We start from the raw sequence: 27989 nt of genomic DNA, 5'->3' as shown, positions 1-27989 counted from the left end.
TTGTTGAGAAATTTGCATGCATTGAAGTCATTTTGCTTTTGAGATATTAATTTTATGAATAGCTAATGTGTCTGGTCGTATCTGGGACTAAATGCCTGTTGGAGAAATAGGCTAACAAAGGGTGAAGGTGAAGATCATTAGACTTTTTGGAGCCGTTTAAGGCGGGTTGCGGAGGTTGTGTAACTGTGCCTAGAGGGCGGGGTTCCTGTACATTCCTACTTCACCAGATAACCTGCCCCCAACACCACTTCAGCTTCTGCCAGACAGATGGAACTCTCCAACATGAAAATCTGCTCAGCCATTCCAACAAGCAGGGTAGGTGAAACTTAAATTAAAATTCTATCCTCTTTTTTTTTCCTACTTGAGGCCAGATCCTGAAGATATGGAAAGAATAGGGGTCATCTAGATTCTCCCCTCAGGCAGCATACAAGCGCATCTGCATTCTCTCTAAGAGCCACCTACCTGTAAGAGTTCAAAGACATTATCTTACACGGTACTTCATTCTCGATTTTTTTTTTTGGCATGCCTTTTTTTTTCTTTTAAGTTTGTCTTTTCTAATCCCAATCATTCTCTCTAGTCCCTCTTCAGGGCCTCCCCTCCCCCCAACCACCAGCAGTTAAAATAATCCACCTCTTAGTTTTCCACCCCCAAACCGACCTCTTCCCCACTGTAGCGGCCATTCATTGGGAACTTGTCCTGAGGATGTAGGCCAAGGTAGCTCCAGGTAATATGTTATGTACTGTTATGTTTTGAGTCTATTTTCTCCCTTCCGATTTGTGTTTTTTCCCTCCACCCAAGACTCTGCCTGAGGTTGTCTCAAGGATGCCGAAGAAAAAGACTTGTGGTCTGGGAGCGCTCTTACCCAACATTGGTAAGTGAAAGTGATTTTCAGAGGGGAGGAGGGGCCATGCTTGACTGCTTTTGACTGAGGCTTAAACCACGATTTTGAGATCCAGGTCTAAAGTGCTCTGCTTTGCTTTTCTCTTTTCTTCTCTCTTCTCTACTTTTCTTTTCCTTTCCTTTTCTTTTTTCTTTTTAAATTTCCTTAGCGGGGTGTGCTATCATGGAAGTAGCTGAGAGATACATGCATTTCATCCATGTCAGCAGAAAGTCACACTGCATCCCTAAGTAAAGTGGATGTAGACATGGCCAAGGGGACATGGAGAAATTAAAAGAAACCAGGCAAATTTATATGGACAAGGGTTAGTGGGGGACTGAAATAGGTCCCAAAGTGCAAAATAATTCGTTTTGTGGAAATATGACTTCTGAGTTTAATAGCAATTGGGAGAATATCCTCACTGGACTTTCTTAATATTTAAACCTGTAGATATTTTCTCGCCCTGTTTGAGACAAAGCTCTTTGCTCTAGAGCCAAGGACTTGCCTTATGCCAAAGTTCTTTTTCCTTTTCCTTTTTTTTTTTTTGGCGGGGGGGGGCGTGGGTAGAAGGCTCCTCCTCCCCGTTTTCACACTAACATTACCATCTCCCCCAGACCTGGCCGCCGCAGCCTTGGCCTCCTAGGTCTGGGTCATGCCAAGGGATCCCTCTGATTTGCCGCACTGCCACAGGTAGAGTGCGGCAAGGAACTTAAGGAGCCAGGAACCAGACTGGGTGGGAGACTTCTCTGCCTGTTCGAAGGACTAGGGAAATGAGCACCGTTCTGGGCTTGACTTTGTCCCTGCTGGGAATATCCCAGTTCCCGGCTTTGGGAATCTCAGGCAAATAATTGATTCTTAATGCACACTTAGGGGACAGCGGGGTAAGCACAGAGCCTGGCTGTCCCGAGAGTGGCTGCGAGCGCCCCAAACACCAGTTGGCTCGGCCTGAAGCGAATTTCGGGCCTTTGCTGAGGTTTCCAGTCACCCTTCCCCGAATCTCCGGGGCTCTTGGGTGAAGTTAGAGAGGGGCATGATGGCGGGAATTGGTATCCGCTGGGACCCAGCCGGGTTGTTTTCTCGGGTTGTGGAATCATGCAAAGTGATTTAGACGTGATTCACGGCAGCGGTCAGAGCGCAGCCGGGAAGGAGAGGCGCTCTCCGGACAAAGCCTTAGGTTCTGGCCTGGGGTAAGCCGAGCGCTGCGCGGGAAGCAGCAAGGTGAGGGCGCTCTTGCCCAGGACAAGCAGAGCTTTGCGTTCCGTAGCTCACCCTGGCTGATGCAAGGAAAATTGACTCCGGAACCCTGGCTGGCGCACTTCCCCACCTTTCTCTTTTCTTCTTATTCTCCCATGTTCTCCCCCTCCTTCCCTTTCCCTCTAAAAGTTTTCTTTTGTTTACCTTGTGCTGTTTCAGATCTCAGCACTTATCTGCTAGTTGATAAAACTGTTTTCTCTGTAATAGACATCTTTTTTCTTTTCCACTCCCTACTCACTCCTCTTCCATTTGACTTTCCTCCTCTTTTTCCTTTTCTGCTAAAGTCTCTGGGCAAAAGTGAAGGGTTTTTACAGAAAAGAGGTACCCTTGGGGTGGAAACTCTCTTAGCACTAAGGGGAGTCCTGTGTTGGGGAGAGGGAGGCAGAGGTTTGGGTGGGCAGAGCATCCCTGCCTGTGTGGGAGATTATCAGGCGGTGGTCTTCAGCTTTGGCAATGCTAGGGGAAGGAAAGGACAATGCAGAACAGAGCTCGTCTACTTCCGATTGTTCTTCCATTCTCCTAAGACCTAATTTCCATGCTTCAACATCATCCTTACCTGGACTTCTGTCAAATTTGAGGTAGGCAGAAATTTTGAAATTGTAATCATAGAGGGCATTTAAAGTAACAAGTAACTCTCAAAATTATTTTTGTGGGAGTGGAAGGGGAGATAAAATGCCCCAGATCCTTTCCATGGTCTGTTGCCTGACATGTAAAATCCTCTCCCATGGTATTTGGCCTTTCGGAAGAGCTGCACGGGAGGAAAGCACATAGCATGTTATGAGATCTGGAAATTCCTGTCCAAATGAAATGAGTGTACAGTTTTGCCAGACATATTTGGATAACCATTTTTGCCTTGGTTTAATTTGCTTACCCAAGTAACACCTCCAGAATCCAGTTGTGTCTTCAGTTTTACTCCCCCTTTCCCAGTCTCATTCTTTAAATCTGAATGTTCTTAAAATGCAAACATTTTCCTCAGCGTCTGTATGGTCAGGTGTTGTTGATGCCACTGATTGATCAGGAAGAATAAAAACTGTACTGGGGTTAGAGAGGGAGAGTTGTCTCTCAGTTCTTCATTTTTCCACTACTCTGAAATAGTGATCTGATCATTGTCGTTTGAAGTTAAATTATCTGTTAAATTAGCCCTAAACAATAACTGATGATATTTTCCCTTTGGGTCCGGTTGCCCCTAAATTATTTTTCCTAGATGGGAAGGAAGGAGAGGAATCAAATAGAATACATAAAAATGTGAAGATAATAAAAGTCACTGTTTATGTGCTGGTAATGCTGTTTAAGAGAAATCACTTTCAAAGAAGCTATATTTTATAAATTCTTTTAGAGGACTGTACTTTAGAAGGACCACACTAATTCATGGATGAATGTAAATAAGCATCTTTGTTGATTAAGAAAAAATGTGAACACTATTTTCATTACTCTACAAAACCTAAATGCTCAAACTCATCGTCTACCGGTGCTTGCTAATCAAAATTAATTCTGTCAACCAGGGATATTCTCAAAAAAGGAAATTTAACTTTAAGCACAATCTAAAATGTTTTAGATATGTGAATTTCTAGAAATCTAAAGTATATTTATTTCTTTGAGTCAGACACTTGTTTGTTTTGCAATCATTATATGAGACAATTTTGGAATAGCGCAGATGCTCCCCGCCACCTCCCCCCACCCTCCTTGTTTCAGATTGCTTGCATATGCAAGCATAGGCTTCAGAGCTTCCAGGGTATATTAAGAAAATGACATTTTTCTCATTTATTTTAACAAAAGCCCAAAGAATCTTTAAACCCCAAGGTACTACCGGTAGTTCAAAAATCTTTAAACATAATGAGCACTATTGTGTTTTTCCTATTTAAAAGAGCTGAATGAATAATTAGAGGCTATGATGAAAGTTGAAAAATTTAAAACAAGAATAAGGTGATAATTTTATTATTTAATACTTTTATAATTAGTAATGTAGTTTTAAAGTTGGCAAGCTTTCTTAGAAAAAGTAGTGCACTCCTCCCACCCCATCAAAAGTACTTTAGATCAAACGAAGAATCAAGTAGCACTGGCAGCAGGGCTTGTTTATTATTTACTCTAGTAGTCATATTAGTAGATATAAAAATATAATTCTAATTATACATTTTGAGCTTACTGCAGGTTGGAAGACTAAAATTGATCATTCCTGCATCAATAGTGTTGTCTATTACTGCATTGATTTATTTATGCAGAGGCTTTTTGGTTATTTACGTACATATTTCAGCATCTGCTTCTTGATTATTATAAGAAGTTGGTTTTCATGAAAGCGCTTATATAGGAAACATACTTAATAAATCAATTTTAAGTAAATCTAATAGTGAATTATGGTTACTCAAAGAGTTTATGAAATTATTTATTCGTATTTGCTCTTTAGTAATTAGGAAACTATTTTTTTAAAACTTCATGCTACTTGAAAACTTCCATTCTTCTCACATATTGTATTGCTGTTTCAATAAATAGAAAAAGACAATTTTATGGTGTCAGATATGATAAAATGAAACTGATCAATAAGCCTTTTTGGGTTTTTGTTGGCATGGCTAGGTTATCCTTATAACAATAAGGTGGCGGCTGGGTTTACTAATGTTGTAGATGAAAAATCAAGGAGCAGCAGGATTTGAATATAGAAATGGCGTTGTTCTAAAAACACCTAAGTTATGCCAGAGGTACCTATGCTGCACAGGATATTCCAGAGTTCTTCAGTACATATTAAATGCATACACTCATCGATTCTATTATTTAGTGTATGTGTACCATTATACCTTATAAAAATATACGTATTTCTCTTGAACTAACAGCTCACATATGAATGTTATATATCAGGGCTCATTTGAACAAATATAAGACCACAGGGTGTGTCCTACATGTACAAAGCAATAGTGGAAGAGCGATGCATTAGAGTTCATGCTTATCTTATTGTCATTACAAAATGTTGAAAGATGACTTGGAAATTGAAAAAATAGCTTAATTTATCGAGGGCTATTCCCTCCTCATTTTACAGGGCTTTTCTTCTTGCTTGGAAGATGAATCTTTCCTTGCTAATAGTTTGGAATACATCTACCAAATATGGTTTACAGCCCTATTCTTTATCTCTTTGAGCTCTCCCACTTTCTCCAATATTTGTGAGAAATATAAGGAGCAAAATTAACCAAATTCTTCCTTGAGGACCAAAATGTCTTGGGAGATGGAAACGTAATCCCTTCACCCTGGTGAGTTTTCCTGAAATTACTGAACTTCAGCACCCTTGCTGTGAGAGGTGGAGCCTCCCAGTCCCAGGGCTGCAGGCAGAAGGTGGCCAAGCCTCAAGCTTTGCAGAGGTTGAAAGAAGAAGCAGAAGGAGAGCTTAGAGTTTATTTGGTTAACTTTTTTGTCCTGTGCCAAGCCCTTGAAGTTAACACAGGAACATAGCCCTTTAGGACCAAGCACTCTTGGCATTCTTTCGAGACTGAAATTCCAGAGCATCTGATAAACAGTACTTATAGCTAGGGTGTGCTCACCCACCCCTCCCTCTATCTTTTTACGCACGCACCAGCTCGTCTTCACGTGCATCTGGGTAGTGGACAGTGTTGACTTGAATTGCTCTTGCTCGCTCCAAGCCTTTCCTGTGAATGAACCCAAAAACACTCGACAGGTCGTGAATAATCGTTTTAATGAGTGTGCAAAGCGTGCGATGGGGTGCACAGAGCTGTCGGGTTAAACAAACAACTTGTACCCTGACCAAATCCGATTGTTAAAGTGCAAAGTGATGTCAGCTCCATTTCCATTGCCTGTCAGAGAACCACAGATCTGACATTTGGGAGTCCAATTTTTCTCATTAAAAAAAAAAACACACCACAATATTTTCCAACTGTATATATGTTCTTCTTTAATACTAATCTGAACCAAACAGAACTTCATTTGAGAACCACAGAAACAGTGGTGTTACTGCTTCAAAAACCATTGAAAGAAAAGGATGAAATCAGAACACATAACAAGTCTGAGAATTTCTTTTTGATAGCTCACACATCATTGTTGACCCATATTGTAAAAATCTTACCTTTATTTTATATAGCTCACTAGTGACAAATATCAGGTTAACTGTATCTAGTCAACTAGGATTGGTAATTTGGTCCTGTACTAATAGAATCTCTGAACTTGTAAGGATATTTTCTATGGAAAATTTAACTAAAATTTGTTGTTTATGTTAGCTTGTGAGGATGAATGGATAGGTAGTTCCCACATTTATGCTTTCAAGGAAAACAGTTTGGAGGAAAGTAATGGGAAAGGAACCCTGATGGACCAATCTAAAACAAGAAGAAAAAGCACAAACACAAGTGAGCTATTTAGAAATCACACTGTCTTCCCCCCTCTTTTGCACAACTGTACCACAGAAATACTGCTTTCCCATCCAGTTAAAAGATCTATTTGGGCTCAGCCACTCGTGCTCCTTTCCTCACTGATCAAAAAAAATCTTTCACAATTCCAAACATCAAAAAAAAAACACATAAAAGCATAATAAAATCCCAAAAGATTTTTTTAAAAATCCCTTCTACATAATCCTTCTAAAAACTTTATGGAGAGATGTGTAAAATGTTTCTCCTGCTAGCACCTTCTGTACATTCATAACTCAAATAAAATAGCTAAAATGCTTGGAAATCAACCTAGAAACAATTTAGAAAATTAAGGTTTATATTTCTATTGGATAACTACAGAATATATATTTTACTTTATTACAAACTGAAAACATTATGTTCTACAGTCTAAAGGTTATTTTTCTTCTATTATAATCTGCTTGTAGAAATGAAATATTAGGAATAGGGTACACTTTAGTATAGAAGCTCAGCAGCATTTGATCACTCATTCCCTATTGGTCATATTGTCATCTGCATATCTGTCAGTCTCTTTGGCCATCTATTTTACATATGAATGTCAATATACAACCAATTACAATTAAACAAATTGATCTGCCTAAAACATAACTGAAGTATTTGACTGAGTAAGCAGTTTCTTATAGAAGTCATAGTTTTGTTATTATGGTTGCTAGTTTTTATACATTTGTGTCAGTTTAGCCTTACTTGGATAAAATGCAAAGTCAGTTTTCATCACTAAAACTTTGAAAAGACAATCACAGTTTAGGATGGTGATTTTTGTTTAACTATTATCTAGTGAATGCTTCTATCAGAATATAAATTCAGAATAGCATTTATTTTCTAGGAAGTTTGATAGAAAATGATTATCAAAAAGAAGAGGCTTGCACTTTTATTGTTTTAAACATTTTGGGGCACACATCCAACCATGCAGTTATTCTTTAAACAGAGTTCTTCTCTTTGAGCTGACTGGGTTGATGAATTTTAGGAGTCAGTGAAAGAGCTACATCTATTTCTGTTTTAGATACACAAATAGCAAAGCTAGAGGGTGCATCTGTTTGTGTGTGCATATATGCGCACACACCACCACCAAAACATTAATTGTATTTGAAAGAGCAGGGAGCTTATTGTGGAGAGAAGTGAAATACTGAATTTATATTCCATGAAATCTGTCTGTGGAAAGGACTGGAATTATATACCTGTCTTAAATGATACACCATCTTCAGTGAGGTGCATAACAAGATCAAATAGATGAAGGAAGCAAACTTGGAGGGGAATGATCTTAGATATTTGGATGGTCCTAAGCAGAGGGAATCCACGTGTAAATGCAAATCACATGAAGAACAAGCATGGGGTCTTTGTTCTGTCAACAAAAACAAGTGTAATTTTTTTTCCCTACGAAGCAAATCACAAAATGATCTTAGCTGAATTTGGAGGAGGGGAGAAGTTGAGTCACTAAGAATATTTCAATTATCATATTTCTGATCCCCAAGTCCTGTTTACTTCATAGATGCCAAATTTTATATCCAAAATTTAGTTCTGTTCCTCCCAAATCCTACATGGGTATGAATCATCCTTGATCATTTTTAGTTTTTGGCTTAATTACTAGTTTTCAGCTTTAAATTAATGATAAACTAATTAATCTGACTAATGTTCCTAAACTTGTATTGAATGGTATAATAGATGCAATAACAATACAAATAAAATAAAATCTGCAGCAATAATGACAAAAATAAAATGTTAATAGTAATAATGCAAACAATAATAGCAGAAACTATTTTAAAATAATTTATCTGGCTGACAGGATGAAGAGGAAATTTGTTTCACAGCTGCACTTGCGCATTCCTCTAATTTCTTGTTTCACTGGTTAGATGGATGATCTGTCCTGGCCCAACTCAAGTATTCTAATAGAAACCCTCTTGGTTTAATATAATAGAGCTTTTTAATGGCACTGGGTACATTTTTACCCACTCATCTTCATTGATATGGGCATGTTCCTCTTGGACACCATTTAGAAGTAAGTAAACTACTGAGGGAGACTGGGGGCAGAGGCAGACATGTGAAGGGATTATTGGGTAGAAGGACCTGGTTCCTCTGGCAGGAGTTCTGCTTGTAAATGAGCAACTTGTCATATTTGGGATCATGTTATCTGAGCTGAGGAGTCTGAGAAGGGCAAAGTACTTCAGTTATGAGGTTTCTGTGAGTCCAAAGAGTGGCCATGAGGAACTCAACCCATAGGGCAAGACACAAAAATTAAGAATTAGGTCCCTTTGGACATTTTTTAAAAAATTCCTTTAAGGATGGAGGGATGGAAAGGGGACAGTAAGTGAAGGGAATAGAAGTGGAAGGAGGAGGCCAGGTTGAAGATGTAACTGGTAGTGATCTACCTAATAAAGCTAAGCTCACTATAGAGGAGGCAGAGGTGTTTTTGTCAGTTGTAAACTTAACAAGGTTTATCTATCTAGGTGTGAAACAGCCACCAGTTCCTGAGGCTAAGCTGGAAAGAATCTGCCAGAGAGTCTGTCTGTATCTGTGGGAACCTAACTCTCCTCTCAGCCCAATATTCTGAGTCCCCCAGTGTCCCCGCCCCCCCGCAAAGAAAAAGAAAAAAAAAAAAGGCAGGGAATGGGAGGGAATTAGATTCAGTGTTTGTCAGAGAGATGTTGGAATTAAAGCAGGATTTTGAGGAGGGGAAAGAAATGCCTTCATTTGTGGAGGGGAAAGAAAGCTGGTTAGGAGAGGGAGGCTAGTTATAGGAGAGGAGAAACACAGGTTGACCTAGAAATTCCAGGGCAGCCCAGTGGCCAGGGTCAAAGGGATAAGAACCCTAGCTATAGAAGGATAGTTGGGGAGCAAGGAAGGATAGCCATTAAATGTTTTTGCTTCTGTATTCCTGGAAGTTAATGTATCACTGACAATTTATGAAAAAAAAAAAACCAAGATCTGCATGCCTTGTTAAAAAAACAAATTATGAAAAGAAAGACATAACTACCAATATACCCTGTTCTGTTATCTACAAAATGTTTTTTTTCTTTAGATATTGTTGTCAAACACACACTCACACAATCCATAACTAAAGCAAACAGTAGTTGAAGGAAGAAAAGGAGGGGAAAAAGAAAAATGCAACTTCCCTGCTGGTTGTAAGTGCATCCACCTCTTCACTTTGCACAGAAGGGAGGCTGAAGAATTCTTTTTAATTTCAGTCTAGTCTTTTCACTTAAGAGAAATACGAAAATATTCCAGTTCAATGAGAAAGTTATTTCACTAGCGATTTTCCAAGAATGAGGACAGGAACTTTCACCTCTAGAGATTAATTCACCAAGGTGATGCTTAGTCTGCAATGGGACAAAAAGGCTTTGGCTGCAACTATATATTGCTCTGCTTTTTAATCATACTCCCAGGTTTTCTCCCTGTACTACTAATAATTAATAACTAAGTTCATTTCAACACTTCTGAAAGTACAACTATGCAATTTGAACTCAAACTGGAGCTTTCCATACAAAATCCAATTCTAATAAAAATAATACTTTAAGAAAAAACATTATTGTGATTGTTTCTCATTTGTTTACCTTGTTTCTTTCATTAAGAGAAAACTATCATTTGTTCCAATGAGACAATTAAAAGAAATCAATACTGCCAGTAAAAAATGGCCTTCAATCCTGTATATACAACCCCCATATGTGACTTTTAAGAATTTTTTTCAAATACTTTATTTTTAATTGTATATAACTGACAACCCCTAAGTCACTGGAGACATGCCTAACTAAAAGAAACCAAATTAATACTATAGGAATATTTTACAAAAAATAAGGAAACAATAAAAGTAGTTATTTCACAAAGTAGTAGAAGTCATACAGATACCAGGTGCACTCAGTTTATGCACCCATTTAATAAAATTAACAGGCTTTTATATTTTAATATCTTAAAAATATTTAGCCAACATAAAGCAGATATTTAAGTGCATATATATATATATATATATATATATATATATATATACACACACACCATGCTACACATAGTTCAAATATGTATGCTTGTTTATTTTTATAGAAACTAAGTAAAAAATATTAGCATTTCTAACTTTCTAGCCACCAAAACTTGGGGTTTATTTTTGACCTGTAAACACTGAAGGGAAGCCAAAACCACTACATTCTGTTTAGGTTTTATTATGAAGCAAATACAGATTTTTATCTTGGGGTGTGCAACAGTAAGGAATTTAGGGATGAGTAGAGTTAAGATCTGCATATACTTTTAGTAAACCAAGATGTAGTCATTTCATTTTTAAGCACTAATATCCTACTATTAAATGAAAGAAATACACAGTTTCAAAGACAGATGGGTAAGCCAAGGTTAAACAATATTTCAGAAAGGTAATGGCTTCAAATGATGCTAACGTCTTTTTCCCAACATTTTCAAGGCAGATACAGTCAGATCTTTTGCACAAGTGGCAAAGCAAATATTTTAGAAATGGGATGCAGGGAATTTAATGGACTGACACTGAGTATTTATTAAGGGTCCTACTCCTTTGAATAGGGTTACAGTGCTCCTTAAAAGCGGGGAGAGGAAGGTTTGGGGGTGAACAAGTCCATGCATCCTAAGTATTGCTAATGGTGAACGGATATGACTGTAAAATAGGAAAGGGTTCCATGCCATGAGAGGAACTGCAAAAGTCGATTGGTCCTATCAGGTTTATTCTTTTTTCAAGTACACATTTCAGAAAAAGAAACGTATCCTTTCCACTAGGCTCTCATTTGCAGTTATGGTTTCACAGATAGTAGCCAGCTTGTATTATAGTTCAATGCATCAGTTCAGTTTTTAAAACAACGGACAGGAAAAATAAAGTTAGTCTTTTCAATAAAATTCTCATCGCATTTGGAGACTAGCAACAAGGGAGGCTTCAAAACAAGGCGGTGGGAGAAGAGCAATACTCTTTAAGAGCGTTTTAGGAAGATACTAAGTAAAATGATGTTCAGAAATTGGGATTAATAGAGCAGCTTAAATACAAATCTGCCGGAAATCGTGCTCCGTGTGAATGAAAATGAAGGAATTTATGCATATTCTAATTTTCCCTCTTTGGCTGCTATTTTGGAGGAAGAGACTTCTTTTGCTGATGGTGGAACTTTTTTGTTCTGCACAGGAAATGTGTAAATGAACACAAATATTTTTTCTTCCCCTTCCATTTCTTCCCTGTATTCCTCCTCCCTCTGTATAATCAGATGGTGTTAGGGTCCTCAGTTCTGCAGCCACTGATCCTAAGATTTCTCCCCACTCCCAGAGAGGAGGGGGAAGGCAGTGAAGAGAAAGGGATTTAGGGTTCCTCTGAGTCATTAGACCTTTGGACATTAACAAGAGTTTCCATTCCATCTTTGGACATTGGAGGAGTGTAGAGTGACGATTCAGACGTTTCATGAGATGAACGTTAATATCAAAAACACTCTCTCACAACCAAATTCCCTGGGACGACAAGGTTGAGGAGATCTTAAAAATGATCTTATAAACATGTGACGACCTGCTGACCTTCGGAGACGAGTCCAAACACTTCCCCTCTCACGTCCATGGAAACAAACAGGGCTAGTGCATTTTAATTACATTAAGCCCAGCAAGGAACTCTGTAACTTGCCTATTCTGACTAAGTTATAGTTAGTCACCTAATGATTGAGAACGAGAGAAGTGGAGCGCTATGTTTCCGTGGAAGATGTAAGGGACTCCTGAGACCGTCCAAAGAAGTGAGTGGGGTGCTGGCCGGGTGAGTAACCCCGGGAGAGAAACGGAGAAGGACAGATGGAGAGAGGGAAAGAGGCGCTCCCTCTTGTCCGGCTCCGGCATTTGCAGGCCTAGCAGGGAGCTTCAGAATTAATTTGGGGGCGGGGGTAGACAAGCTGAAATAAACTCCGAGTTTCTAGACCCGGATAAGAACCCTGGAGACAACCTGATTCCTAGTAATTTAATTTCAAAAGAGCCGGTGATGACCCCCCCACCCCTCCCTTCGCCCCCTCGGCAGCTCACAGGGCGCCGCCTGGGCTTCTGCTCAGGCCCACCGGTTGGTTTGGTGCCAGCTTCTCCACCCGCACTCTAGGCCCCCAGCCTCGGAAAGGACAGGGCGGCGGAACAGCCTCGCCTCCCGCCCCAGCCCGCTTCCACCGAGGGCCCCTCGGTCAGATACTCGGCAGTGCCGCCCTGGAAGCGCTGGTACCAGACAGCCCGCTTTCTAACACCCAGTTCTCCAGACGCCGTCCGCCGCCCACTCCTAGTCTTCCCCACAGGAAGGGGGCACCGCCGCACCGGTGGGTCGGCGCTCCCCACCCCCACCGGCCCGCGTGATTCGGGCCCAGGTGTCCCTTGGCTCCCAGGACACCAGTAGGCGTGTGGGGGTGCAGATTCGTCTGGCAGAACACTGTATATGGGTGCACAGACCTGTCTTTGAAGAACTCACGTCAAGCTATCGTCACCTTCGTTAATGCTCAAAAATCCCTATTTTACAGATAGTCTGTTGTGATCATGATAAGGTCTTGTGGGCAGAGAACACCCTGGCAGGCTCGTGGGCTTTGGCTCCGGAGTATAGCCCTTCCCAAGGTCTTTCCTCCCGGGCACTCGGGAGCCCGACTTCCTGCCGCTCTGGGGGGCCCTGAACCTTACCTGCCGTAGCACTTCCGCCCGATGGACTCGGCACTTCCGCTAGTCACGTGGCTGAGGGATACTGAGGAGAACTCTGTCTTTCAGAAGGCTGATGGGTCCTTTACCTGTTCCCTTTATTTCTCTTTATTTTGAATTTCTTTTAATGCCTTCCCTTTCTTAAACTTTGGAGTATGGGGGAGAAAGTGAAGCAAACCTGGAGGGTGAGAGTTCAGGCACATTGAAGATAATTTTTTAAGGGGGGCGGTCTGCACAAATTCATATCAACATCTTTTTAATCCCCCCTCCCCCACACCCAGGGCTAGGCTGATATCTGCACTTAGCATGCAATAAACCTTGAAAGAATTACTGAATAAATGACGTTTGCTTCTTTGGGCACCTGGTGCTTAGGGCTGGTGGGTAGCCTCGGAAATTAGCTGACTTCTGACTAGTGTGTTGTTGAAGTTAGTAGAGAAGTTAATAAGTAATTTTTACAAGCATTTTGATGTCTTCAGGAACTCCCCCCAAACTGGGAGAAATGTCAAAGTTGTCGAATATGTATCTCTTGAACTTTTTTCTTTTGTATGGGGTGAAATGCTGTGATTTTAGAATTTGGTGGTTAATCAGCTTTTCTGTGGCTTTTCCTTTCCATTTTGCTTTCATTTTAAAGTTTTACTTTCTGCAACAAGAAGTCAAGGCCTTATGAAGTTAATCTCCTGTAGCCAATTTGAGGCAGAAACTAAGAGATTTCTCTTTTGCTTTCAAGCTATGTTATAGTTTAACTCTTGTCAACCTTAACTCACTTGTTTTGTATTTTCTGCATCATTCAGCTGTTCTTGTTCTTTACAATAACATTTGTTTTTAAATATCATAGAACTATTCGAAACCAGGAGAGAAATTTTATAGTTGTGAGACTAGATTCCATCGGTTGATATATATTAAATGCATATGCTATTGAGCATTAGTTGTATAACTCATAGCCTAGTCCCTAGAGCATTTAATGTCCCACTTTTGTGGACTGTAACATAGTGAAAATATATAACCAATAAGGTAACAACAATGAAGGTAATTTGAAATCATATAATTGCGAATTAAATTTAAAGTATATTTGTTAGCATCATTATTAAGAGACATTAGAGGGATACAGAAAAGATCCATTCATATCCTCTGGCAATTTACAATCTACGTGGGCATAAATAATGTAAATGTAAATTGATAGAAACAGCTACTAAGTTACATTCAGTGTCTGGCATATGAAAAACATTCAGCAGATAATTGTCTTACATATTAATTTCTAGTCATGTCATTCTTTTAACAGAAATATGATACTGATAAGAAATAAAGGAAGGATTCATTAGGAGAACTTTCACAGAGGAAATGAATTTGTACTTCATGTGTCCCAAAGGAAGATTAGAATAAGTAAGCTGTTTATGTTTGGGGACTGGTTAAAAGTTGCATACATGGAGAATGAAAAGTTTGATGAGATCAAGTTGGGTGGTAATTTGTAGTAAACAAACCTTAAAGAACAGAGGAGTATGTGATAGTAGAGGTGCTGGAGACCTATCCTCTATGCAGAGAATGACATGGTTAAAATTGAGATTCATATTAAAAAAAAATTCTACCCAGCAACTGAGCGTAGTGAAAACTGAGAGAGAGAGTAGAGAAAAAGATTTTGGTGCAGTTCTGGAATGGGATGTTACTAGAGAGTGGCTGTAGACAGACCCATCATTAGGACCTTTCTCCCCAATTACTGTACAATGAAAACTATAATGAGATGATAAAATCAGTAATAAGCCTTGACTAGAGCAAAGCCACAGTACCAACTGGAATCAGTACCACCCCAATTCTTCATTGCTGGTGGTGGTAGGGAATGTGTTGATTGATAATGATTTAAAGTTAGTCATTTATCCATTATTTACATTTACCTGTTATTCGGTAACAGAAGTTCTGAACTGGGTGTGATTTTTGAACTCCTCAAGCCCAAGGGGCACATTTGGCAATGTCTGGTGACATTTTTTACTTGTAATAACTATGGGCTACTCCTGCCATCTAATTAGTAGAAGCCAGAGGTGGATATTGCTAATCATCTTATGATGTGCAGGAGAGCCGCCCACAACAACACATTTTCCTGTCCCAAATGTCAGCAGTGCCCGGGCTGACAACCCTTCTGTGATGGATATGAAGCATGAGCTCTTACTCTGGAGAGCTGTACAGTGAGGCCCAGAATCTAACTTCTACCACAGTAACATTTCAACTGAAGAAATGTTTTGTTTAGTGGGTCAAATGAAGTTCTGACAATGGCAGTTATCTGCCCAGCCCCAAGGCCTTAGAAGCAGGAAAATCAGAAGGCTACCTGCTTGGATTTTCTACTCTTTATAAAATGGAGTTAGAAATTTTCCTTAAGGATTTAAATTAATAAAAATATGCCTTTGGAGTTGCTTAGCAACTTATGAAAAAGCTTGTTTTTTAGAAGTTCATTTGTTTGTGTAAAACTAGGGTAGGTTGCATATTATTAGCTACATTACATAAATCAACAAAGAAATGTACACTGAAAATGGAATAAGATGTTTCAACACATTTTCTGCTCTCTGTGTCTGGCAATTAAAACACTCTAATTGTCTGGTAGAATTGCATCAAGTATTCGACAAACATTATTTATGTATGAAACTTCAACATAATATTGAGTATGTAAGAGAACCAAAGGGGAAAAATTAAGCAGATTTGTCATAAAGTATGTGTTTATCTTAACCTTTCTTCTTCAAAAATCTTATCAACTAAGTACTTTTATCAGACACTAATTGTACGCTTTCTGAAAAGAATTTCTCCAACACCCTTCAGTGCTTGCACCCTTTAATCATATCTCATTACATCTACCTAATCCATATCTTTTTCACATTGCCAGGGCTCATTAACAGTTTTAAAAGCCAATCTTGGACATTATTATTCCTTGTAATTGAGATGAAAATAATGCCAATAATATTTTATTTCTAAAATGTAATGGATCATTTAAAATTTGTTCTGAAGCCACTTCTTTTTAAAATATTAATGAGAAATTAACTTTTAAACATGCATCAAGCTAGCAGGAATGGTGAGATGTCTCTGAAAACCCTGAAGCCCCTTTTCAGACACAAAGTTATTTTTATAAGCTGTGTTAACAGTGGATCATCCGTCACTTTGAAGGGAAGTGATCCTTGATTAACAGTTGGCTGATATGTGTTTCTACAGATGTGTGGAAGCAATACAGGTGTCACCTATGAACCATGGCAGATCTGAGCATTTTCTTTTTATCATTGAAAAATATAAGTTCTTGCCCTGGATGGTGTAGCTCAGTGGATTGAGCTCGGGCCTGCAAACCACACGATCACGGTTCGATTCCTAGTCAGGGTACATGCCTGGGTTGCAGGCCAGTTCCCAGCAGGGGACTCACGAGGGGCAACCATACAATGATATTTCTCTCCTTCTCTCCTTTCCTTCCTCTCTAAAGATAAATAAATAAAGTCTTTAAAAAATTAGTTTAAAAAATATAAGTTCTTGAATGGGCCTAATCTTTGTGTATTAGCCCATTTAATTTTAGACAAGACAAACTGAATATCCAACTCAAATAATGAAACATAGGTACTATGCTTCTCATAAACTTAAAAGATTATGGCTAGCCAAATATGGCTAGCACTTTATCCCTGCTGATTTCTCATTTTTAGAAACGGAAACTCAGATCCAATTTGCAGTTACATGACTAACGTAGAGCCTCATGCAATGACATTTTAGGACTTGAAAGTCAAGTCCTGTCTCTCAGAATATAACTATATAGGACTAATGTTATTCTCAAAAACGAAAGCTGCCTCCAACATTATTATTGAGCTTGAGTTTCTTTCCCAAAAGTCATCTCTAAGAGCCTAAAGTAAAGTTTAATGGCTTATCATTTATTATGCACATACTATTAAGCTACATTTGAAAGACACACAAACCAAAGTAATAATCCAAAAAAGCCCGAATTTTGTATAAGTACCTCTGCTATTACTCAATAGTAGTGGAAATGAAATAAATCTTTCATTCAGATTGATTTTCCCCATTTATTATTCCTGCCAAAGAGTATCTCTTATTTTAGGTTTTTTATTAGCTATATATTTTTTAGTCCTCATCTGAGGACTTTTAATAAACTTGGCTTTAGAGAAAGAGGAAGGGAGGGAAACATGAATGTGAGAGAGGAGCACTGACTGGTGGTCTCCAGTACCTGCCCGGACTAGGAATCAAATCTGCAACCTTTTGGTTATGGGGCAACGCTCCAACCAATTGAGTCAAAGTGGCCAGGGCTTATTATATATTTCTTTAGTTTTTTTCTTTCAAATATTTCCTTTTAGAATTTTATATTTGCTCTGATTTGTCTCTGTTATAAGGTTCAGCGTGTTGTTGACTATAGAAGATTGTTGTTCAATAGAATCAAGTGAAACGGTATAAAATTTGATGTGTTAGGTGTGCTGTGTCTTATCTTTTTTTTTCAAGTACAGTTGTCTCCATTTCCCACTGCCACTCTCTTCTGCCCTACTCACTCCCACCTTTCACCCTCAGTCCTACCTCCTTTGGCTTTATCCAGGGGTCCTGTATACATGTTCCTTGATGACCCTTTCCCTTTTTTCCCCTGTTCTCCCCCTCCTCCCACCCCTCTGGTTACTGTCAGTTTGTTCTTTATTTCAGTATCTCTGGTTCTATTTTGCTTGCTTCTTTGTTTTGTTGATTAAGTTCCACTTATAGGTGAGATTGTATTGTATTTGTCTTTCACTTCCTGACTTACTTCACTTAGAATAATGCTCTCCAGTTCCATCCATGCTGTTGTGAAGGGTAGGAGCTCCTTCTNAGTCCTACCTCCTTTGGCTTTATCCAGGGGTCCTGTATACATGTTCCTTGATGACCCTTTCCCTTTTTTCCCCTGTTCTCCCCCTCCTCCCACCCCTCTGGTTACTGTCAGTTTGTTCTTTATTTCAGTATCTCTGGTTCTATTTTGCTTGCTTCTTTGTTTTGTTGATTAAGTTCCACTTATAGGTGAGATGGTATTGTATTTGTCTTTCACTTCCTGACTTACTTCACTTAGAATAATGCTCTCCAGTTCCATCCATGCTGTTGCGAAGGGTAGGAGCTCCTTCTTTCTTTCTGCTGAATAGAATTCCATTGTGTATATGTACCATATTTTTTTTATAATGTACAGGTACAAAGCCTTTCTTTTTTTAAAGATTTTATTTATTTATCTTTAGAGAGGAAGGGAAGAAGAGAAGGAGAGAAATATCAATGTATGGTTGCCTCTCATGAGTCCCCTGCTGGGAACTGGCCTGCAACCCAGGCATGTGCCATGACTGGGAATTGAACCACGATCATGTGATTCACAGGCCTAAGCTCAATCCACTGAGCTACACAAGCCAGTACACCAAAAATTATGTACCATAATTTTTTGATCCATTCGTTTACTGACAGGCACCTAGGTTTCTTCCAGCTCTTGCTATTGTAAATTGTGCTGCTATAAACATTGGGGTGCATAGGTTCTTTTGGATTGGTGTTTCAGGATTTTTAGGATGTAATCTCGGAATGGCTGGGTCAAAAGGCAGTTCTATTTTTAGTTTTCTGAGGAAGTTCCATACTGTTTTCCACAGTGGCTGCACCACTCTGCATTCCCACCAACAGTGCAGTAGGGTTCCCTTTTCTCCAAAACCTTGCCATTATTTGTTGTTTGTTGATTTGCTTATGATAGCCATTCTGACATGCGTGAAGTGGTATCTCCTTGTGGTTTTAATCTGCATCTCTCTGACAGCTAGTGATGCTGAGCATCCTTTCATATGCCCCTGAGCCCTCTGTATGTCCTCCTTGGAAAAGTGTTCAAGTCCTTTGCCCATTTCTTAATTGGATTGTGGGTCTTCCTGGAGTGTAGCTGTGTCAGTTCTTTATATATTTTGAAGATCAAACTCTTGTCTGAGGTATCATTGGCAAATACATATTCCCACACAGTTGGTTTACTTTTCATTTTGCTGATGTTTTCGTTAGCTGTGCAGAAGCTTTTTATTTTGATGAAGTCCCATTTGTTTATTTTTTTCTTTATGTCCCTTGCTCTAGGGTATGTATTGGTGAAAACATTGCTGCATGGAATATCTGAGGGCGATCTGGCTGCAACATCTGTCACCCCATTGATTGCCCAGGTTATGTCTTATCTTTTACTGTTGCTAAGAACTGAATAGAGTAAGCAATTAGACTTTTAGGATTTGTAACATTTCTTTTTCAAAAGTCACTCTATTGACATTTTTTCTTTTAAATTCTCTTAATTTCTTTACTCATCTTTGAGGAAGGTAACTTTGCACTTTGCATGTTCTCAGTTATACACAAGTTTTCGTGTGTGTGTGTTTTGCTTTAATGAAATAGCTTGAGTATTCAAGCCCTACAAAATACCAAAGACAATGTTTACTTTAGTGAAATTTTCCTCATTTTATTATCAATTAAATTATTTCTACTAATAAAAAATTGCTAAACTTAACAACATACTATATTACAACAATTTAAGAAAATACAAATTTAGTATTAATATAGTTTAAAACTATTAAACATTAAAACTGTTTTTGTTTTTATAACATTTTTATCTTTGTTTTTTGTTATTAAAATGGTTTTTCCTTTTCTGTACTGATTATGTTTTTTCTTGTCCTTTTCATGTTATTTTCAGAGGTGTCTCACTGGTTTGCACAATGACGATTGATAGCATGATCATCCAACTTGCATCAAAGGATAACTATTCATCAGTGTGCTGTTATCAAGGAGAGATTTCCAAATATTACTTCTTTAACTCAAAGAAAAGTAGCTGCATCCAGGCAGAAAGGCACCTGGGAACCCCCTCCGTGTGTATGATTTGTCTCCTGACAAAGTTGCTTCAGCATTTTTGTTTGCTTATTTGTTTTTGAAATACTTCTCTCTGTAGTATCCTCCAGACTCTAAACTACTAGATGGGTTCCTAAGTTCCTTCAGATGTGTCCCATGTCAGAATTCTTTATCCACTTCTCACCTTCTAGCTCCATGGCTTAAGAAGAAATAATAATAAAAGAATAAAAATCATTTGTTTCTGTTTGAATCATCTCAGGCTTGAAGTGCCTTAATGGATTAATTAGCCTTATTACTGCATTTACTATCTTCCACACACTTGTTAGTGGGAAGGTGTTCCTCTTGGCCTTTGCCTTGTTACAAGAAAAAGGAACATCAGGTCTGTGGCATTTGCTCTTGAAGTACATGGCACTATGGCAACATCAAGCTTGAGCAAGCTTAGTTTTTCATCGATGGGATTTCGATGGCAGAGAACCATCTTTCCCTGTCATTGTATGCTGGCTTTGATTTATTCTGGGCCATACCCGCTTCCAGAGCAGCAGTTCTAGTTGAGTATGGGGTTTAGTACCATTAGAGAGAGAAGCATGGTGCCTCTTGGAGGAGTTTTGAGAGCTTTCCCCTAGCAATCAAGATGTGTGTTATGACGAACCAAATCCTGCAAATATATTCCTTCTAGCCTAAGTGAGAGAAAAAGAGAACAGCTGCTATTATTTATCATCATTCATTTCTCATAAATAACCAAGATTTTCAGTAAATATTGTCTTGTCCTGGAATTAATTCTTTCAATTCTTGTCATAGCTTTCGTTCCTATAGATTATAATGAGAGAGGTATTGACAAGAAATTTAAAAAATGGACTCAAGACGAGCTTTCCTTTTGGTTCTTAAACTTCAAGATCAACACTGGAGAGCATTATACTAAGTGAAATAAACCAGGCAGTGAAAGACAAATACCATATGATCTCACCTATAAGTAGAACCTAATCAACAAAACAAAGAAGCAGGCAAAATAGAATCAGAAACATTGAAATAAAGAACAAACTGACAGTAACCAGAGGGGCAGGGGGAGTGAGATAACAGGGGAAAGAAAGGGAAGGTTCGCCAAGGAACATGTATAAAGGACCCATGGACAAAGCCAAAGTGGAGAAGGATTGAGGGTGGGAGGTAGGGGTAAGTGGGGTGGGGGGAAAGTGGTGGTGGGAAAATGGAGACAACTGTACTTGAACAACAATAAAAAAATGCTTTTTTAAAATATTTTATTTATTTATCTTTAGAGGGGAAGGGAAGGACAGAAGGAAAGAAATATCAATGTATGGTTGCCTCTCATGAGTCCCCTGCTGGGAACTGGCCTGCAACCCAGGCATGTGCCCTGACTGGGAATCCAACCTCGATCGTGTAGTTCGCAGGCCCGCGCTCAATCCACTGAGCTACACCAGCTAGGACAAAAAGAATTCTTAATAAATAGATGCGGTACCACTTAAAGCTAAAAAACATCCTTATTTTAAATATATGTTATTCAAACACTATTCTTTTTCTTAAATATTTTATTTATTTATTTTCAGAGAGAAGGAAAGGGAGGGAGGGAGAGAGGGAGTGAAACATCAATATGCAAGAGAAACATGAATCAAGAGCATGGCCCCTAACTGAGGACCTAGCATGTAACCCAGGCATGTGTCCTGACTGAGAATCGAACTGGTGACCTCTTCCTTTTCAGGATGATGCCCAACCCACTGAGTCATGGTGGTCAGGAATCAAGCAATATTCTCTGCTCTTAGAATATAAAATAATCATGTCAATTTCAAATATATCATCTATAATGGTAATTATCTTTGTGTGAGTAAGTATTATATTCCAGGCCTTCAGTAATTTTTTTAATTTAAGTTATTCATCATAAGTGACTAATTTGATTTCTGGATCAAAACTTTAGTGATTACTGTGTATCTATCATCAATAGATGGATCCGTTTTTGGCTTGTTGATAAAATTAGGGTATAAAGTTTCCACTACAGGGGGTAGATCTGTGGGAGCGACTTTGCCCACAAGTCCCCCCATCCACCACAGATGAAAGTAACACTACCAAGACATGATCTGCTTGGGGAGGAGAGGTGGCCAATCTCTCAGAGGAGAAAGACCAAGAGCCCCTTCCTCAAAAGGCATTTATTGAGTTGTAATACACAGGAATACAGGTGGTGAGGATCAAACAGTAGATAACATTTCAAAGAAATCTGAGGGCTTAGTCTGCATCAGTTTCTGTCAAGAAAGGGGATTGCAGAAACTTTGGGACACATACTCATTTCCTGCTCTGACCCTTATATGAATGAAAGCACTCTTAGCAAAGCAGGCTTCACAGGACTTTTAGGAATTCTTTCTTATGCCAGATTACCCTGGATCCTGCTCTAGCCAGCAGAGGACTGCACTGCCTCCCCCATCATAGGTTTTCAGGCTTAAGTGGATTAGAGCCAGGAAGTGCTTTCCCCAGAGGACATGGGCACTCGAACTATGTCAGAATAGCCAGGGGGCGAGGGTCCATCACTCCCTCTTTGTTGCAGCCCCCTGAGTTCTTCCATGATCATGCCTCCCAAGTGATCATGCCTGGCTTAGGTTGCCCCTCCTCAGAGGGGTTGTACCCATCATGGACTAACCTGATCATGCATTGGGGGCAGGGGGATGAAGCAAAGGCAGCATTTGCTACCAGAGACAAGTTTTGTCTCCTTGTGGCTTGCATTCTGGAGGGTGCTCACTCAGCCTTTGCCATGATGGGTAGTTACAATTCCTGAAACTAGGCAGAGCAGTTCCCAATACAGATCAAAGGTTATAATACATTTTCTGAGGTCAACCCTTTTTGTGATCTATAAAATAAACATAAAACTGTATAGTTCTGTTTGGGATAGGAGAGTAGTTGAAGTAAATTACCATTGCTCAAACAAGAACTTAAGTTCTAAATTCACCATTTACTATCTGTGAGATCACTTAAACATTTACAGACATCAGTTTCCTCTGTAAAATGAATATATTTTCAAAAATCCTTCATATGGTCATTGTGAAATTAAATGAAATAATTCACATAAAGTGCTTAGCTCTATGCCCAGAGTATGGTGAGAAATGAATGGTAGCTAATGCACTGCGCATGTTATCACTAGGAGTAATAATAATATTATTATAATAAGGGAACATAAATTCAGCACATGTTTAGGTAAGCAAGACTTTAACAGGGACCAACTGCAGAATATTTGAGACACTAGAGTTTCTAAAAACTATTCCTATTCTATTTTTAGATCCAGTTCAATTATCACCTTTGCCTTCCTATGAAGTACCAAATTTTATTTTTGCCCCCTATAATTCTTGCATTTTCAATTAAAAATTTATTTATTTATTTATGAGAGAGTGAAAAGGAGGGGGAGAGAGAGAGAGAGAGAGAGAGCGAGCAAAGTTTCGATTGGTTGTTCCACTTAGTTATCCATTCATTGGCTGATTCTTGCATGCGCCCTGACCAGGGATCAAACTCACAACCTTTGGTGTATCAGGTTGGTACTCTAACCAACTTAGCTACCTGGCCAGGGCCACCCCTTACAATTCTTTATTTTTCATACTATTTGAGGAATAAATTGATAAATGAAAAATCTTCTAGTCTTTCCTAAGTCTCAGGGCTTACTAATATCAAGATGTATTACTCCTTTATGTCACATTATAATGTAGGTCAGGTAGAGAGTGGGGGTGATTCTTCATTTTGTTTAGTTCCTTTTGGCTATTCAGGGACCCAGGAGTGGCTTGGCCATCTTCTAGCACCCTGGAGTCCTCCATTGGATATTCTGCACTGGGTTATGAGGGAAGAAAACTTGTTGAGGATTCTAAAGGATATCTTATTCCATTGGCCAGAAGTCACATTGCACAATCTAATTGCAGGGGAGGTTTTGAAGTGCAATTTAGTGGTGTGTTTGGGAGGAAAAATAACGCATTGCTGAACACAGCATTATTTCTGCCTTACCAATCAACCAAATACTTTCACCAGCAAAACTAAGTCAATTATCTAAAGATTAGCTGAGGAACTCCTACCTACAAAATTTATTGCACATAATCTCATATTATGAAGACTTTGTCAACAGGGGTTGGGGTCTAGGAAGCCTTTATACTACCTTTTGACATGTTTAGCTTTACAGGAATTCTCTGGGTAACTTTTTGTGGAGCATTTATCCTGCTTCATTTCTACTTAAAGCTTGTATATGTATGTGAAAGAGACTATATCATCAAATGAGCATTTTCCTTGCTTTTATCATCTTGTGTCATTATCCCAACATTCTTTTATTACAGCTGTTATTGAGAACATACTTTCAGATTTAGCATGGAGATTAACCATGAAATAAGTAAATAGAAAATTGTTTTTTTAGAATGAAATCTAAAAGTCAATGCTTTTAAGAGTTTTTTATTGTTAACTGCTATTTCTGAATGACTATAATACTCAAAAAACAGCAGATTGATAACCTTAGATTTAATTTTTTTCTATAAAGAACTGCTGTGATGGTAAATTCTATGCTCAGTGCACACTTTGCTATGATAATCCAAAATATGACTTTTTCTGAAGTTACACTTTACTGATGAGAGAGCTGCTTATATTACAATGCATTTAGTACATGAATTCCTAGGCACTATCCCAAAGACAGACTTGTGATGTTTTCACGACTATGTTTATTCACCACGGTTCAGGAAATACATCAAATGTCCTGCTGGTTTTACACTTTACCAACCAGTTGCAAACAATAGCAACTAGCACTCAGCACTCACATGAATACCAATAATCTGTTGAGGCTGGCTGTGTGTATGCATGATTTGATTTCCATTAAGAATATGTTTAATATTTTGAAAGGAACACATATTTAAATTATTTTGTCATAATTAATGTACATACATAAAATTAATAATATATTTTGATATTTTATTAAAAATCAAACTATTTCTTATTATTCATGTTTCACCAAAAGATATTTTGCAATCTCATTAAGATACATCATTAAGAATGACATTTTAGTAATTAAGTAAAATACTGATATTATTTAGATGATTATGTATTCATGTGCATACTTTTGTTTTTAGGGATTATAACACTAAAGAATTTTGACATAAAATATTTATTGTTTTCCAAATGCATTTTTAGCACATGCCATAATTTTTCATATAATTGCGTGTTTGCAAACTAAAAGAAATCATAGAATTCAAAATAATATCATAAGTTTTGTTTCCATGCTAGTCTAACGAACTCTACCTTTATTAAATAAATAAATGTAGAAAAATGAGTATCCATAAATACATTAGTTTTTTTAATTGCAAATGCACATTATTTAATCGAACAATTCTGAGAGAGAAAAGTGCTTGCAAGTATGCATTTTATAAAAGTGGAAAATGGTATTTTTACTATTTTATTAAGTAGAAATAAATTACTAAGTGTGTAGTCATGTGAAAATAAATGTAAAATATTTATGACTAAATATTTTAGGTGTTATGTATTATAAGCTCAGTTATCTTGCATTATCTATCTTTGCATGCAGACTTTCAGTTATTATATTGTTTGGGATATGTAAATAATTTTCTTTATCTTTTAAATAATTATTGATAAAGGTTAGGGAGCATTTACAGAGAAAATAATTTAAGTTATATTAACTTTTAACAAGTATTCTAAAACTTTCATTTTGTTTACTCTAGTGAATGTGAACCTCTAGAAATATTTTCAAGTTTATAGTCTGTTTGAACATACAAGTTAGTGAGTATTCATATTAAAATTTATTACCTTGAGTGCTGCATATTCTTTATGAGATTTCATATACTTTATTAAGTATTAAAAGGGTTTAAGTGCTAAAGAATTCATTATTTTGTTTCTTTTGTCAAATTGGTATTACAAATTCTACATTTGTATCACAACTTTTAGGTTACTTACAGAACATAGACATTTTAACCTAAGATTTTATACATATTTGACAAAAATAATTTTAGTCCTATAGTAGTTAAGTAGAAATTGTTTAGCAGTTGCAGTTTTAATGTAAGTGCTAATTATAATTCATTGGCAAATTATTTAAAATTTTATGTAAGTTGGCTTTACGACAATTTCTTCTAAAACAGTTGTTGTATTTCCCCATGTTTCTTGCATCATGCATTTTGAATTTAGCATCTGACATATTTTTTCAACTACTGGTTTATAACAAAAACATGTAGGTACTCGAGGGAATGTGTTAAAAGCAAAAATTCTATGATCCTTGAAAGGTAAATGATGGCACTGAGATCATCACATCTGGAAAGGAAATATTTCACTTGTTTATCTATCTAAACAAACACAAATAAAATAATTAGGATCTTAACAATGCATAATTTAGAAAACAACCTATGGCTTTGATTAGGTCAAAATTCAATTTTTTTAAATTTTTCTTTGCTTCCACAAATGAGTAAAGATGGATTGACCTTAAAACATCAAATGCCTTTGAGTAATTTCAGCAAATATATTTTATATTTTGAAATTTAAAGGTAAAATTAACCCTTGGCTTTCAAGCATTCATATATATATTATGCACTTAAATATATTTTATATACATATACACGTAAATACACATGCATGCACATATATAATCATGTAATTATTGTATGCCTAATTATTCAAAAAAGTTTACCTCACTATATTTTATTCTTTTTAAAACTAATATATATATCACAATTGCTAAACTGTAACTGTTAAAAACCAGTCACAACCAAAGTTAAGTGAATTTCTTATAAGATCACACTTGTTTAATTTAAAATAAGTTCTTGGCATCATAGGAAACTATTAATTGACTTGTAAATTTACCTTCGTACGTAGATTTGTAAATTATAAAAGATATTTTAATGTGAACTAATTCTTAAAACTATTTTGATATCCCAGAGACAGAAATTTTAGTATAATCATGCTTTCCTGCTGACTTGAAAACGTCTTTAAATTCTAGTCACATGGCTTACTATTAAATTAATACCATTATACTCTCTTGTTTAGTTACTAGATAAGTAATTGTTTAATTAAACATGTCACTTGTTTACCATGTAGTGTTTCAGAAATGCTAGTTTAAAAGATAGAATAAGGATTTATATCAAACATTTCAATCTGACAAGTAAATTACATTTCTTCCACCATAAAGAGGGAAGCAGAAAACTGTAGCAGTGATGAAAAGACATAGTCTTATTACTCAGAGATATGATATGCATCAGTCTACCAAAATATGACCTTTTCTGCTTTCAAGATCAAGACAAAGTCTCTACAACCAGTAACATAAGGATTTGCCTTGACTTTCAGTATTTTAAATACTATATTAAAATGATCATTTCTTTCTATTACTCAACTCAGAGGCCAAAAAATAATGTTATAGGTTTTAATATGAAAATCTGGGTCAAATGAAATCTATAGGCATTGTATACACACGAAAAAATTTGTCTCAGCAAACGCCAATTCAAGAGTAAAACATATAAAATGTCCCTCTTTTGCCAAAGCAGGATTATTTTTTGTACATTTTATTGTTTATATTTTGTTAACCAGGATTTGTTGTGATTTCTCCTTTTCTTGTTATAGCAATTACCATTGTGCTTACTACAGTAAAAGGCATTCTCCCAACTTTTTGGTTAAACATGTGCAGTAAAAAAAGTAACAATACAATCACATGTGGAAAGTAAAAAAATTTTTGATTCTCAAATTTCAAGAAAGTTTGTATAATTTTCTAAAAATTTTATGGCACTAGAATGCAGGTTTTGTATTTTGGTTATATTTGATATAACCAAAGTACAATATTTGTCTTTGAGATAGTATTTCTGATTTTGATTTTCCCATAGGAATGAAGAGATATAAAAAAACTAAAAGATTTCCAATTGTTATGCATGTGCATCAGAACATGGCAAATTGATGGTGGTATGTCATAAAATATGAACAAACTAATTTTCTGTTATTTACTCAAAGTTTAGCTTTGTGAACTTGTTAAATGCTTTCAAAAGTGCTGAAATATTGCCTCTTTAGTCTATGAATTATAAGCT

At 37.4% G+C, this 27989-nt stretch overlaps 1 long non-coding RNA gene across 2 annotated transcripts; it reads left to right on the top strand.

Annotated features, from left to right (window-relative positions):
* The first annotated feature begins 238 nt into the window (after positions 1-238).
* LOC118980849 (uncharacterized) lies at positions 239-20167 on the top strand. 2 transcript variants are annotated; one of them, XR_005065231.1, is made up of 3 exons: positions 239-315; positions 799-871; positions 19811-20167. It is a non-coding gene; the product is annotated as an uncharacterized LOC118980849 (long non-coding RNA). The 2 variants fall into 2 exon arrangements; XR_005065230.1 differs by lacking the exon at positions 19811-20167 and adding an exon at positions 19213-19245.
* The last annotated feature ends 7822 nt before the right edge of the window (positions 20168-27989 follow it).

This window comes from Sturnira hondurensis, unplaced genomic scaffold, assembly GCF_014824575.4.
Source record: "Sturnira hondurensis isolate 20B ecotype Veracruz unplaced genomic scaffold, ASM1482457v3 Scaffold0023357, whole genome shotgun sequence".
NCBI lineage: Eukaryota > Metazoa > Chordata > Mammalia > Chiroptera > Phyllostomidae > Sturnira > Sturnira hondurensis.
This window is presented reverse-complemented; position numbering and strand designations above follow the sequence as displayed.